The sequence below is a fragment of the Aplidium turbinatum genome, chromosome 4, assembly GCF_918807975.1.
Source record: "Aplidium turbinatum chromosome 4, kaAplTurb1.1, whole genome shotgun sequence".
NCBI lineage: Eukaryota > Metazoa > Chordata > Ascidiacea > Aplousobranchia > Polyclinidae > Aplidium > Aplidium turbinatum.
The window spans coordinates 46,644,719-46,659,303 of NC_137475.1; positions in this window are offsets into that span (position 1 = coordinate 46,644,719).

Here is a 14,585-nt window from a genome sequence, read left to right on the forward strand (position 1 = left end):
TTGATCCAGCATGGAAGCAGTACGGCTCATAAAATCACATGGAACCCTGTCAAGTAACCCATGTTGATGCGCATTCTGCTGCAAGCGGAGATAGCGAATGATTATTATAAGGTGAAGTACCGATACCATAGCTATTTTGTGCCGACTACTTTACCTTTGCTTCACTCATTTCTAACTCCAACCAAAACCTTTACTTAACCCTGACGGAATGGGGGCAACACTAAAAGGCGGAAATGCGGAAGGCGGAAATAAGCCGGGCGTGAAATGTCGTATTGTCCGCAGAAGTAGCGATTTAATGCCGATGTAGAAAACGCGTAAGATCTTGGCGTCCATATTGTTTAACATAGCAATAACTTCATCATGAAAGAATGAAATGTTGCATCATGGAAAAAGGCGGAAATGCGATTTTTAACAACAACTCACCACCGAACCTACTTTTATGTTGAAATATCATTGAAAGATACCGTATTGTTTAGAAGCAATTGTGAGGTCAGTAAATACTTTGACTGTTTTAATTTCACAGTTATTGGAGTAAATTTCGAAATTTAATGGAATTTATTGAAATAGGAAAAAGGCGGAAATGCGATTTTTAGCCACAACTCAATACCGAACATTTTCTTATGTTATGGTTTAACGTGTAAAACATATAGCCTACACGGTAACCCAAATTTATCATATTACTGTGACATGCCACTACTACTTCCCAGCTAGCGATGCCTGTCGTTTTTGCATTAATTCAATGTTTGCTAACGTTGGATCAGTGTGGAAGTGACGAGTTTAGCTGACTGGGTTTTAAAATTATCGCTTTATCAACGCAACTTTTATCAAAGCACGCTTGATATCTTCAAGACATAACTTCCCTGGGTATAATTGAATTTCCGAAAGATGATGATGTTGTTTTTGCTAGTTTGTTTTAGTTGTTTTCGTCATTGTTTTCAGTGTCGTCAAGTTATAGCCTATCTACTGTATTTTGTGAGTCGTGCAAGGCCTATGGTGCGTTGCGTTTGAAATGGCTTTGCCCGTGGTAGGATTTCTTTGTGGGGTTTTCTTTGCCTGCCTTGCTCTTCTTGCTATGAGCTAAACGCATCAAGACGTGTTCCCCTTAAAACCATCAGCACTCTTGATAACGCACCATGGCCGATCTTCATAGCAACTGTCCATACAAATCTTAAATATATCAGCTAAAGCTATGTGGGCTAATAAAGCTATAGCCTAAATTTATTTGTTTTTTTTTTGTTTATTAACATTTTTTTTTTTTTTTTCTTATATCTTAAATTTTTCTGAAGGTGTTGCGACCGTGCCAAATTTTTTTTTTTCAACTCAATAACTTACTTCGGTCACAAGCACGTTTTTAACGTTCGCGTTTTGTCGCTTCTACCCTTTTCTCGACCTTTGCTATGTTGACGTGTATTGTTTTGATATGATGGTCAGAAATAAAAACAACTGAACTGAACTGAACTGAAATATCATTGAAAGATATTATTTAGAAGCAATAGACCTTTTGCACATTCAAAATCACCAGAGCGTGACGTTTGAGTTACGCGGAGTCTGAGGGTTAAGAATCGCTTGTTTACTACGGTTTATGAAGGCGTTTCTTGTTATTGCAAGCAAGTGTGAGGCCGCAGGCCGGGAAAAGTAATTTTTCTGTGTTTATGAATTGTTGTAGGTTATTGGTACACTTCAGTTCTTGTTCGTTTTAATCATAGTGCTGGCTAACAGACTAGATAAGGCAGTGTAGGACCTTGGACGGCCACCGGACCAGTTAAGTTGCTGTGTGTGTCCATCCCTTCTGTGCATTCTCAGCTTAGTCTAGCTGGCTCGATTGGTTTTAAGACTTAGCCGCCATTATTGTTTAATTATTAACTAGACATACTAAAAACTGGAAACTAGCCTGATACTGTAGCCTAAATGGTAATGTTTCAATACCCACCAGGTAGATTAAGTAGGTCTGGTCTACACAGGTCCAGTCACATAGCTAGGCCTACCACTCTTTTTAAGCCAAAACCTCATTTTATGGGCTCCTGAGTGTTCCAAGTAGCCCATAGGCATAATTAACAAATGCTATTTTCTATAAATTCAGACCATAAAATTACTTGGACCAACGCTACCATTCTTAAAACTGAAAAGGATTACACAAAAAGATTATTTACAGAAAAGTGGTACATAAACCAGAAAGCACAACATGCTCTCAACCAGAAAGATGGTCAGAATTTTCCCTCTGTGTACAAAAAATTACTTTAACTTTAACTTCACCTTTTCCATTCTCAGTGCGTCTTCTCTATCATTGTTATTGCCAATTCCCTTGGTTTCTGTCTTGTCTGATGACTTTTCAATGTTTCTTGACGGTGGCCCAATAGATAGATAAATTTACGCTGTTGGAAAGCAGCCTACTGGTTTTAGGCATTCACTGCATTCAGTTTAACCTCTAGGTGTCTTGTTGCGTGTTTTAATTCTGATTCTTGCTGCTTACTTTATTCATTTTATCAGTACGTTTTTGTGTTGTGCCATCGTTGCTGAACAGGTTGTGTTAACCTGTTTTAGCCACCTTGATAAAGTCAGTCGTGCTGACTGACGAAACGTCGGAAATACAAAAGCTAGTTATCATCTTTAACATCAGGAGGTAACCTAGTAAATAGTCACCAGAAGAACGCAAATTACTTTTATTATAAAATGCTATTTTGTTACAGTGTGATATAAGCTGCAATGTGTGACTGGATGAAATCATTAGAAAAGCTGCCGTCATTTGGCATAATAAGTGATATAGGCCTACCAAAGTGGATTGTATATCAAAGTATAGAACTGAAAGCAATTTTGGTTTGTTAGAAATAAAATGTCCGTTTAAGTGGAAGAATAGCATTTTAGAAGAAATGGCTACAAACAAGGACTCCTATGAATGGATGGCGACATATTATAGCTTAAACAACAGGTGATATTATTTTCAGATCCAAGGACAACTAGGTTCAATTGGACTACAGTGGTGTGACTTCGTTGCGCTCATCCTAGTCGATGATTGTGGAACGTATGCATTTCGACCGAGTATTATGGACCACGTCAATGGTAGCCTACCTTGTCTTGCAACATTATTTTTTGATTCTGCATCGCATTTTCTCTGTCAATAAATTAAAATTCATGGTGTTGAAAGGTGTTAAAACTGGTGTTAAAACTGAGGCATATTTTCTTCAGTTTCCTTCAGTTTGTTTAAACAAAATAGGTTGTTGAAACTTGCAACCACACTTGATTGATGATACCAAGCATAGTCACTGGTATTTTCCCGTCGAAGATGTGAAATTGACGAATTTTTTTTTATGGCCCTCTCTCCATGAATGCGATGGCGTGCAATACTTCGTGTATTCAACACGTCTTCACTCATTTGAGTCCTTCTACCTATAGGAACGGTGGGATATTCAAATGTAGACCAATATCATGTAAGTCTTTTTCTATGAGAAACCCTTTATTGGCCATAACAGCATCCTTGAAGTGTAGTTCATTGGCAGCTATTTTCTGCTTCAAAAGGTGAAAAAATCCACTTCTCTGACATATTTCTTCGTCACTCATATTACCAGTGTACAACTGAGATGCAAACATAATACGCCCATTTGGATCAACTCCCACTAATACCTTTGCTGTGCTTAGTCTACTTTTATAGTTCGAGTAGGTTACGTTTGCGACCGACGGTGAAGTGAGGATAGTGTTTCGAGACGTAACTTAGGCTACTTCAATGCAGTCGATGATGATCATGGTGCTTGGGTAGTCCTAGTAGGCAAATTATGCTAAAACACTGATACACGCCTGTAAAGACGACATAACAACAACTCAAGCCATGCTCAAGCAAACGTTAAACAATTTATTCGCCTGCAAACTACGCCACTAACACGAGCGCACAGCATTGTAAACAGCGGCTAGTCGTTCACGACTCCAACGTCACGCTCTGTTGGTTCGTTATGCAAAAGGTCTATTGTGAGATCATTAAATACTATGACTGTTTTAATTCCAAAGTTATTTCGACTTATTTCCGCGCTTCCGAATTTCCGCCTTTTAGTATTGCCCACGGAATGGCCCGATTCGGTGACGCTGATTCGGTGAGTCCGATCCCTATTGGGTGATTTTTTTTGAACTTTTTTTTTTAAATTATCGGGTACCGTAGCCTAATTATCATTGCCGTTTTAGGATTAGGGGTTAGAGGTTAGGAACTCACCGAATCGAACTCACCGAATCGGACTCACCGAATAGTAGCAGACCCTAACCCTGAAGGTTACCATAGGGTTAGAAAATAGTGAAATTTCGGTAAGTCACTAACTTTTATGCTTTAAAGTCGACCCAAAGTTTAGAAAGTGTAACGTCATAGATGTCATACATCTTGATGAGTGTCAAACAAAAAGCTTTGAGACAATCAAGTTACTTTATTTCTGATATATTCAAGTTTTGTATAACGAATAGCTGTTTAGACGTTAATCTAGATTGAACAAGCGATCTCGATCAGCAGTTACAGATGGCTTGCATCCTTGCACAGTTTGACATGAAATTACTTCATAGGCTAAAGGTTTTCTTGCAAACCATGTATTAACATCTGTAAATTCAATTTGAAAGGTTGAAACCGCCAAACCTCCCTCCCTTGGCTACGCCACTGGTGCAAGACATGCAAGACAGTGATATATTATTTAACAGCCGGTATAGCAATTGTTACGTGACAAGCAGCAGGTGGAATACGTGAATAGAATCACAAAATCGTAATAATAACAGCAGCAAAAAGAGTGTCACAATCAATGTGCATGGCCTCGCGTCGGGCTGCTTTTCAGAACTTTGAAGTTGAAGCTGAAGAGAAACGAGCACAAAGAGAAGCTGAAGAGAAACAAGCACAACGAGAAGCTGAAGAGAAACAAGCACAACTTGAAGCTGAGGAGAAACGGGCGCAGCGCGAAGCAGAAGCTGAAGAAAGAAGAGCGCAATATGAATTGGAAAAGTTAAAACTTGAATTAGAAAGACAAAAGCTGGACATTGGTGAGCGATCTAATTCTACTAATGATAATGCTCGAGATGTTATTGTGGCGCAAGTTAGACGTCCAGATTTGCCATCATTTGTTGAAGAAAAAGATGAGTTGGATAGTTATTTGTTAAGATTTGAAAGATATGCTACAATAGCCAAGTTGGAGAAGTCGACGTGGGCTACCCAGCTAAGCATGTTATTATCGGGACAAGCTCTTGATGTATATTCAAGACTTTCGCAAGAAGAGGCCATGAACTACGACAGATTGAAGTTAGCTCTGTTAAAGCGATACAATTTTACCGAGCATGGATACCGTCAAAGATTCCGTGAGGCAAAGCCTGAACAACACGAAATCCCAGGTCAATTTATTGAACGTTTAAGAAACCTTTTGTAAAAATGGTTTGAACTTTCGGGGGCCGAACAATCATTGGACGGATTGGCAAACCTTATGGTTAAGGAACAATTCACAGATTCATGTTCAAAAGATCTGTCTGTTTATTTAATGGAGAGAAGTCCTAAGACTCTAGAAGACATAGCCAGTGTGGCGGAACAGTATTTAGTTGCCCATGATGAGAAGTTGTCGACCGAAGAGATGTTGTCATTCGATGACAACGAGGAGCAAACAAATAATTTTAAAGAAGGTGCGGTTCCAAGAGAAGTACGTTGTTTTAATTGTAATGGCTTAGGTCATAAACCTGTTAACTGCCGGAGGAAGACTAACAGAAATCATCAGGAATCGAGGAAGTGGTGCAATCGTTGCAATAGGCAAGGACACGAAGCGAAGGAATGCAAGGACAAGTCGTTTTCCCTATCCAATCAGTCTGAAAAAGATAAAGACACGAAGGTTTATCGAGGTGGTTGTGCGATAATGATTCATGAACCAGCGCTTGAGGAGGAGAGACCGGATGAAGATGATCAGATGAAGAATAAAACGGGAAAGAAGACAAAAAAAGATGTTTGTGAAAAAAATAATACCTGAAGATTACTTGCCAGTAGTGGATGGAAAAGTTGGAAACAAAAAGGTAAAAGTTTTACGTGATTCTGGTTCTACAGGTATAATGGTGAGGAGAGATTTGGTTAAAGACAGTCAGTTAACGGGAAAAACTGGAATTGTGATGTCAATAAATAACACTTCAATCCAAGGACCGTTAGCGAAGATATATATCGAAACTCCGTATTGTAGTGGGACTGTGAAAGCGTTATGTTTACAAAACTCTTTAGTTGATCTTATAATCGGAAATGTTATTGAGAGAAATTCTGAAGTTACTTGTTATTCTTGTGGCAAGAATGGTCACTTTGCTCGAGATTGTTCTGCAGATAATCAGCAACGATCTCACGATTGCGGATGCTACGATGAGCGCGAAGAACCGATGAGAGGGAGCAGGCGACGACCATTTGGAGTTTGCTATAGATGCGGTAGACGCGGACACTTCGCCAGGAGTGCGTTGTTGACGGCGGACATTCGGAAAACAGACGTTGCCATGACAACCACTGCTACCGATGTGGGGAGATTGGACACATAGCCAGGAGCTGCCCTTTTGATGAAAAGGCTTGCTACAACTGTCACAGAGAAGGTCATCTGGCCAAGGACTGTCCGGAGAAAAAGTGTTTCCGATGTAAGAAGATGGGTCATCTTGCTCGCCGGTGCATTGAAGACATTGAGGTCGATGAAAACTTTCACATTAAACGTAACTACTGTGTGGAGAAAAGCTATCGTTGGTAGATCATGCAACGATGGACTAATGAGAACTGTTTTATTGAGTAATTAATTGTTTTGTAGTGTGTTTTGTATTGATTGTGTTGTAATATTGTTTGCAACAATATTCTAAGGGGAAGCGTATGTCACAATCCATGTGCAAGGCCTCGCGTCGGGCTGCTTTGCGCCTTGACAGAATGTGCTGTTTTCATTATGGAATTTTGAGCGATGTGTTATTATCGGTTATGACCTGAAGTAACCTTGGATTGCGAATCTTTGTTATGTAACGTAGTTCTGGACCATTCTGTAAGATGCGAACCTCGTGCATTCTGTTGTTTTCTCAATCACCAATTATCGTTTGTCATGATTTACCAATGGAACTCTGATTGCGAAATCGTTATTATGTAAGAGTCCTCTACCCTACGTGACCTTCTTTAAACTTCTTTAAGCTTCTGCTTGTTGACATTTATTGCAACTTGACAGAACAATGTGGCATTACGTAACCTTCTCGATGTTACTAGACCGAAACAACTTTCTATAAATAGTGGTGTAGTTTGCGTAATGATTATTATTGAGTTGATTATGTGATTATGGGAGTTGTATTATTATGAGTTGATTATGAGAGTTGTGTTATGAGTTGTGGATTGGTAGTTGGTGCAGAAATTATTGTTGATTGAGAGTTGAAGTAATCGAATACAAGTAGATGAGAATTGGTGCTGATATAAATTGTGTTCGAAATTAGAGTTATTTGAGAAGCCGTTCGTTAAAGTCCTTCAAGAAGTTAGATTATCATTTCGCTAGCAGAACCATTCGACATTTAATTGACTGCTTTTCGGTTTGACCCATTAAACTACGTCATTGAACCTTTCCAAGTCTTTTTCCTGGTAAGAGATAGAAAGAAATCGTGACAAAGAGCAAGTTTAAAATAAAAGAGAAAACTTCCCCCCCCCCTCCCCCCCCTCTTGCAACTTGAATTGACTTCAGGTTGGGATCCAAATATTAAAAAAATAATAACAATATGTAATATATATAGCAAAAAATAAAAAGATGATGCTCAAAACATTGGGGGGGGGTGGGGGGCAGCTGCCCCGCCTGCCCCCCCCTCTGCCGGCGCCACTGCGAATAAGGTATAGCTTCTCGTGTAACTTCACCGAAGTGATGTTAATATGCAATTAAACTGGTATGTCAGAACGATTTCATACTTTTCAACACGCGATTTGTGATGAAACGAAAGAAAATCGATCGACACGACATCAAGACAGAATTTATCTTTGTTGTATTCTGATACATGTTCGGCAGGCCACTCAAGATTTAGATTAGCCTAAATGGAAAGGAAGGCAAAAAATATGATTATATCCAACTGCAAACGTGCCGTTGTGTCTTTCGAAACGAATTTGCTTGGTTTCGAATAGACTCTTTTCTTAATCAAACTGCTCGAAATATTATTGCCTATATACAAGCGATTGTGATGGTGTGCCACGAAAACAAGTAGAAAATTTTTTTAGTAGAAACGTTGCAAACGTGTTGAACACTATATTCTTACCCCATTTTTAAACTATTCTGCTCGCGTTTCCTTCGTCTGCCGCACCACGAAATTGACACCCTTGGAAACGAAATTTAATTCTGAACACGATTCAAAAATAAAATTCCGAAAAATATTTCGGGAAAATATTTTTATAGACACTTTACTGAAGGCGTCTATAAACGTTAAAATCTCTATTTATTTTTAAATAGGTGAGATATTAGCCCATTTTTAAACCATTCTTCTCGCGTTTTCTTCGTATGCCGCACCACGAAATTGACACCCCTAAAAAGGAAATTTAATTTTGAACACGACTCAAAAATAAAATTCCGAAAAATATTTCGAGAAAATATTTTTATAGACGCTTTACTAAAGGCGTCTATAAACGTTAAAATCTCTATTTATTTTTAAATACGTGAGATATTTATCCCATTTTTAAACCATTCTGCTCGCGTTTCCTTCGTTTGCCGCACCACGAAATTGACACCCTTGGAAACGAAATTTAATTCTGAACATGATTCAAAAATAAAATTCCGAAAAATATTTCGGAAAATATTTTTATAGACGCTTAACTGAAGGCGTCTATAAATGTTAAAATCTCTATTTATTTTTAAATACGTGAGATATTTATCCCATTTTTAAACCATTCTGCTTGCGTTTCCTTCGTTTGCCGCACCACGAAATTGACACCCCTGGGAAGGAAATTTAATTCTGAACACGATTCAAAAATAAAATTCCGAAAAATGTTTCAGGAAAATAATTTTATAGACGCTTAATTGAAGGCGTGTCAAAGCGTCAAAGTCTTTATTTTTAAATAGCCTACGTAAGATAATTATCCCATTTTCAAACCATTCTGCTTGCGTTTCGTTCGTCTGCCGCACCACAGGATTGACACCCCTGGGAAGGAAATTTAATTCTGAACACGATTCAAAAATAAAATTCCAAAAATTATTTCGGGAAAATATTTTGCAATATTTGCGATTTCTAAATGTTAAAATCTCTATTTATTTTTAAATACGTGAGATATTTACCCCATTTTTAAACCATTCTGCTCGCGTTTTCTTCGTCTGCCGCACCACGAAATTAACACCCCTGGAAAGGAAATTTAATTCTGAACACGATTCAAAAATAAAATTCTGAAAAATATTTCGGAAAAGTTTTTTTATAGTCGTTTTTGTGATGCTTACTTTTCTTGCCATATCACATATAGCAGTCTTAATAGATACGATTTTATGTCTTAGTTTTCGCAATTGCATTTGCTTTATCTTTGACAAGTCGAGTTTTTTATTCAAATTTCTGTGTTCACTTTTCTTTTGCCTATGGAAAAAATATAACATTTGCTTTGATGTGGTAACGAGAAGTGATTTTATCAGCTTCCGACTACTGCTCCTTTCATCGCATTGTTAACCGCGCAATTTTTTACGGATCATTTTTTTAGGCGGATCACGCAAAATTATTCTGCCTGAATGACGGTGGTCATAAGCATTAGGCAATAGGCAGTGGTTATTTGACCGGCGCCGGTCTTTGAATCTGAATCACTAATTGACCGGTCATGACGTCACTATATAGGCACTTCTTTCTTTTTCTCTTTCAAAGCAAAAGACAAGAAGAGTGCTTATATAAATTCTAAATTTGACAATTGTTTTCAACTGATTGGCTGGCGCGTAGGATACGTCATGGGTTGGTGTTCCAGAGGGAATGGATTCGATACTACATGGAAGCGTTTTTTTTTTATTTTCAATTTTTTAGCTAAATTTTGACCCGAAGTGACTTAATCGTTAGGCTGCTGCATTTCTGTGATCAATTTTTAATTTCAGAAGCCTTCGGCCCAATTTTTTATGTCTTTTCAACTATGAGTAATAAAGTCAGAGGTTTTTAATTTTCTTGAATTTGAGAATTTCTCTGGATAATTTTCCGTTCGTCATAGAGGATGTGACCGTGTTTGCCGAACGACGCAAAAAGTGACTTAATAATCGTTAGGCTGCTGCATTTTTGTGATCAATTTTTAATTTCAGAAAACAAAGTTACCAAGAAACACAGCGAAGATAAAGCAAAAAATGAACTGCACATAAAAGAAAACGGAACAGTAGGCTACCACGATAATACGAAACAACGGCGTAATGCTACAGCGTTTAAGGTGTATAGTTCGTCTCGTAGCTCGTTGGAGAGCGTTCCAACTTCAGACCTAGATCTTTCGATTGTTGGTGGTACTTCAACATGACAGGTCGTTTCAACTTCCTGAAGAGCTTGAACATCTAGTGAAGCCGTGCTATCGCCAGGGCTTGACCTTATATTTGCAGATGGAAGCTCGCCGACCGAACTTGAACTGCTTGTTGGTTGTGCTTGGGCAAACTCAGAAACGTTATCACTGTCTCGTCGTGAAAAGAATTTTTGTTTGTCGTATCCAGGTTCACACCCGATGGTTGAAGATTTAGATTAAGTGGACGGGAAGGCAAGGAAGCCAATCTTCGTGTCCACCTTTAGGCATGCCTGTGTCCTGCCAGAGACACAGCCGCATGCTCTTGAGCCGCATGCTCTCGAGAAAAGAATGTATCGATGCGTTGTTCCTTATGCACTTGACGGGCTTATCTATGAAATTTTATTGTTGAAAAGTGAAAACGTAGTAGGCGCATTTTATTAAGCGTGCTTTTGCTTACCACTATTAAATTAAACATGTTCAAAATTGAGAATGCTTTGCGACGTTAGGCTACTAAACGCTATTAGCCGGAAGTTTACCTGAATGATAAGTTCCAAAGTGTGGCAATGCTTCTCTCGATAGCTCCTGTGAACAGATCCCGTATTTCACTCGCTGTTTGCTGAATCTTAACCGCTTCTTGGTAAGATCGACCCAGGGATATCTATAACTACGGGATTGGAAACTCTGTGGAACTGAAAACCATTTTATACACCAGTAGGGTCACTTTTCTTTGTGCGCTGCTGTGATAAATATTCACATAAATTGACCTCAAAGGGCAGCAAGTGGTAGGCTAAACGAACAACCAAAAGTGTAACAATCAATTCACCTGTAAATTGTAAGGACTGCGCTTGCCTGGTTTGTTTATTTGTTTGTATTCCATTAGTGCAGTCATGTTGCATTTTGCTTGCTGCTTAAAAAATTTCCAGAATGACTATTGGATTTAGTTCAGATGACATCGTAAACGTATTGGTTTCGTACTGGATTGGTCTCTGTGAACAAGTTGATGATGCAACAGCATATTTCACTGATTGCTGAACAGTCCTCATTTACTTCTGATCCGATTTGCAGTACGCAAAATGCCAAAGAACAACAGTAGGCGGTTTTTGGACTCATTGCATTCATTCATTTTTTGGATTCATCGTTTTTTTTTCTAGCAGCGTAAATGTACTTTTAATCTTTTATACATCAATTAAGTTTTAATGTGAGTGTACATTTTGTATTATTATTGTAAAATCGAATTGTGTATATCTTTTAGTGGGTATTGTATTTTGTTAATCTTTTTGTAGTCGTAGTAATGTGATGACCCTACTGATGTATAGCACTGAATAGAGTTTCCAATCCCGTAGTTATAGATATCCCTGGATCGACCTAGGATCGACCGAAGCTTTTGCCATGCGTGTTGTCGGAGGATTCTTTCGTTTTTAGTCATTATAGGATACTGACTAACTGAAGATTATCCTATCTGTAGTTGGGCAGAGCTATGCTGTTCTTACAACTTGCCTATTACCTTGCCTTGTCCACGCCCAGTGACTACCTACTGTTCTTATAGAAGCGAACTCTTATAAATATCGGCCTTTCTCATCTGTTTAGATCAGTTATTCATTTTCAGTGTAGATATGATAAGCAGTTATTTTTTTTGTTACTTGATAAGGGCTAACGTGTGTATGGCCGAAAACGTTTGTAGCTTATAGTTTATGTTCAATTTTAATGGATTATGTTAAATGCCGTGTGGTTGCTTGGTTGTAGGCTATATGTCTGTGGTTGAAGAAAGTGACCTCTTTACCAAAATTGCATTTCTCATCTGTGTTTCTGATTCTGAACATCTGGTCGGAAACTAGGCTATTTTCTTGATGTAAAAAACTTGCGTAATAAGTATCCCACTGTAGACGTCAATTTATTAGGCTATGTTCTTGTATTGTATGCTTCTGCGATTATTTTCTTCTGTATCAATGACCTGCTCTAAATTATATAACGGAAAGGAAATCTTAATTTGTTTTCGTCATCATGTACTGGCTACAGAAATACATCATTGTTAAATCTTTCAAAGGATGGCATCTTGCCTGGTGTGAGACAAATTTCCTGCAGATGTCCAGACTTCCCAGCCAGCAAACTTGTTTATACATGTCATGCATTGTGATTCAACGTCTGCAGACGTTGAATGTCAGTTGAATTTCAGACGTTGAAAATCAATGTAAAAACGACGGGTTTTGCTAGCTGGGTTGTGTGCTTTTGTGAATGTGCAAAATCGCCCATTACGTAATTACAGAAACTCTTTTAGTGCAAGGAAGTCGAGTTGCAACCGTGTTTATCTGTCTACTATTCTTTATTCATTGTATTCATCGAACATCATTGTACATCGAGGGCTGTATCAGCCATGATACCTACAGAGAGAGATTCTTTATTCACATTGCAAAACATTTCTGCAATCTTGGAACAACAAATGCATAAGTCAGACATAAATACAAACTTGCAAACACGTTGACAACTAAAAGTAGCCTACTTCGGTTATTTTATCTATAAAAGAAACCCGTTGTGTCGAATAGCACGAAACGTGTGTGGCGAAATGTTTGATGGCAGGCGTTAGAACTTCGATCAAAGCATTCTCCCGCAGTGTTTAAAATGTTCTGGAAGAGAACTCCTTTCCATAAAAAAGCGGCTTTTTCCATCTGTATTTCTGAACATCTGGTCGGAAACTAGGCTGTTTTCTACATTTCAGTCAAAAACTTTCATAGCCAGTATCCAACAGTCATTTTACCAGAGCAATATTGTTAATTGGCTCAAACGGCGAAATACAAATTGGCATAGACGTTGACAACTCAACGTAGCCTAGGTTATTTCATCTATAAAAGAAACCCGTTGTGTCGAATAGCACGAAACGTGTGTTGCGAAATGTTTTATGCCAGGCGTTGGAACTTCGATCAAAGCATTCTCCCGCAGTGTTCAAAATGGCGGCGCTGACACCTTGGGAGTTTCTTGTGTGAAGCGTCGCTTGTAGACCTTGTTTTGAAGTACCTGGCGCAAGAAAGTTTACGTAAGTCAGCACTTTTATGATTGCATCACGTGATGCCCCCCTCCCCCCGATTGTTCCTCGACCTGACGACGTTTAGTCCTCGCTCAGTTTTTTTTTTTCGTTTTTTTTTCCCTTAAAGCACGGCGTTTGTCGAATAGTGATGGCGCGTGTCGAGTGACCTCGTCACCGAAAAAAGCAAAAATCGCAGCCCTGCATCTTGCCAACATTTTTTTGCAACCAGAAAAAGCAGGTCAAGTTAATGCAAACAACTAGATCTGTCTCCACAGAACAGAAGTCAAGATATTAATGAAAAAAAGTGGAGCTGCCATGTTTCACACAAGATCTTGCAAAGTAAATATTTTGCCAGCTGGCATGGCAGGTTTTGAGTTTGGAAAGCTTTGAAATAAATGAATATATTATGATTGGTTTGAGTTGGTGAAATTAACATGACACAGTTGCTTTATAAACAAACCAAATATATTTTTGTATTTTGGGGCGCAACTGCATCATTTTAATTTGGGTAGTTTTATAAAAGTAACCAAACAAAGCTAAGCAACACCACAACATTAACATTACATTTAACAGGTATAACTTTTTTTTGTTAAATGTTATGGTGTTGCTTAGCTATGTCCGTTTATGGTTGAAAAAGTACTGTAACCTCTCCACCCGAATCAATCAATCAATCAGTTTATTTATTATGTCACAAACACAAACATGAAAATATGCAATAATCTGCTACGTGTCATATGACGAGGAGACTGCGAAAAGACCAAGCAGTCATCTAGTCAGCAACCACCTCAATCTAGGCGATGTAGGCTAGGTCTAAATAACATACACAGTAAATACACAAACATCATACAAAAAATCAAAGAAACGTATACCGTACCAAAGAGGTGAGCATTGAGCAAATAGAATAATGTAATTATAAAGACAAAACAATTATTATTTATATCATACAGTGTCGTTTAAATCAAGAGGTAGCGTTTAAATTTTCTTTTAAAAGAAATTGGAAAAAGATCTTTGAAATCGCCTGGAACCTCATGCCATACTTTAGGCCCCCTGATTAACATCTGCCTTTTACCCAATTCAGTACGTGCCCTTGATACAAAATAGTTACTACTGGATGATTGGCGAGTTTTGTGTGAGTGGCATTCAGATAGTCTGTGGAAGATAGCC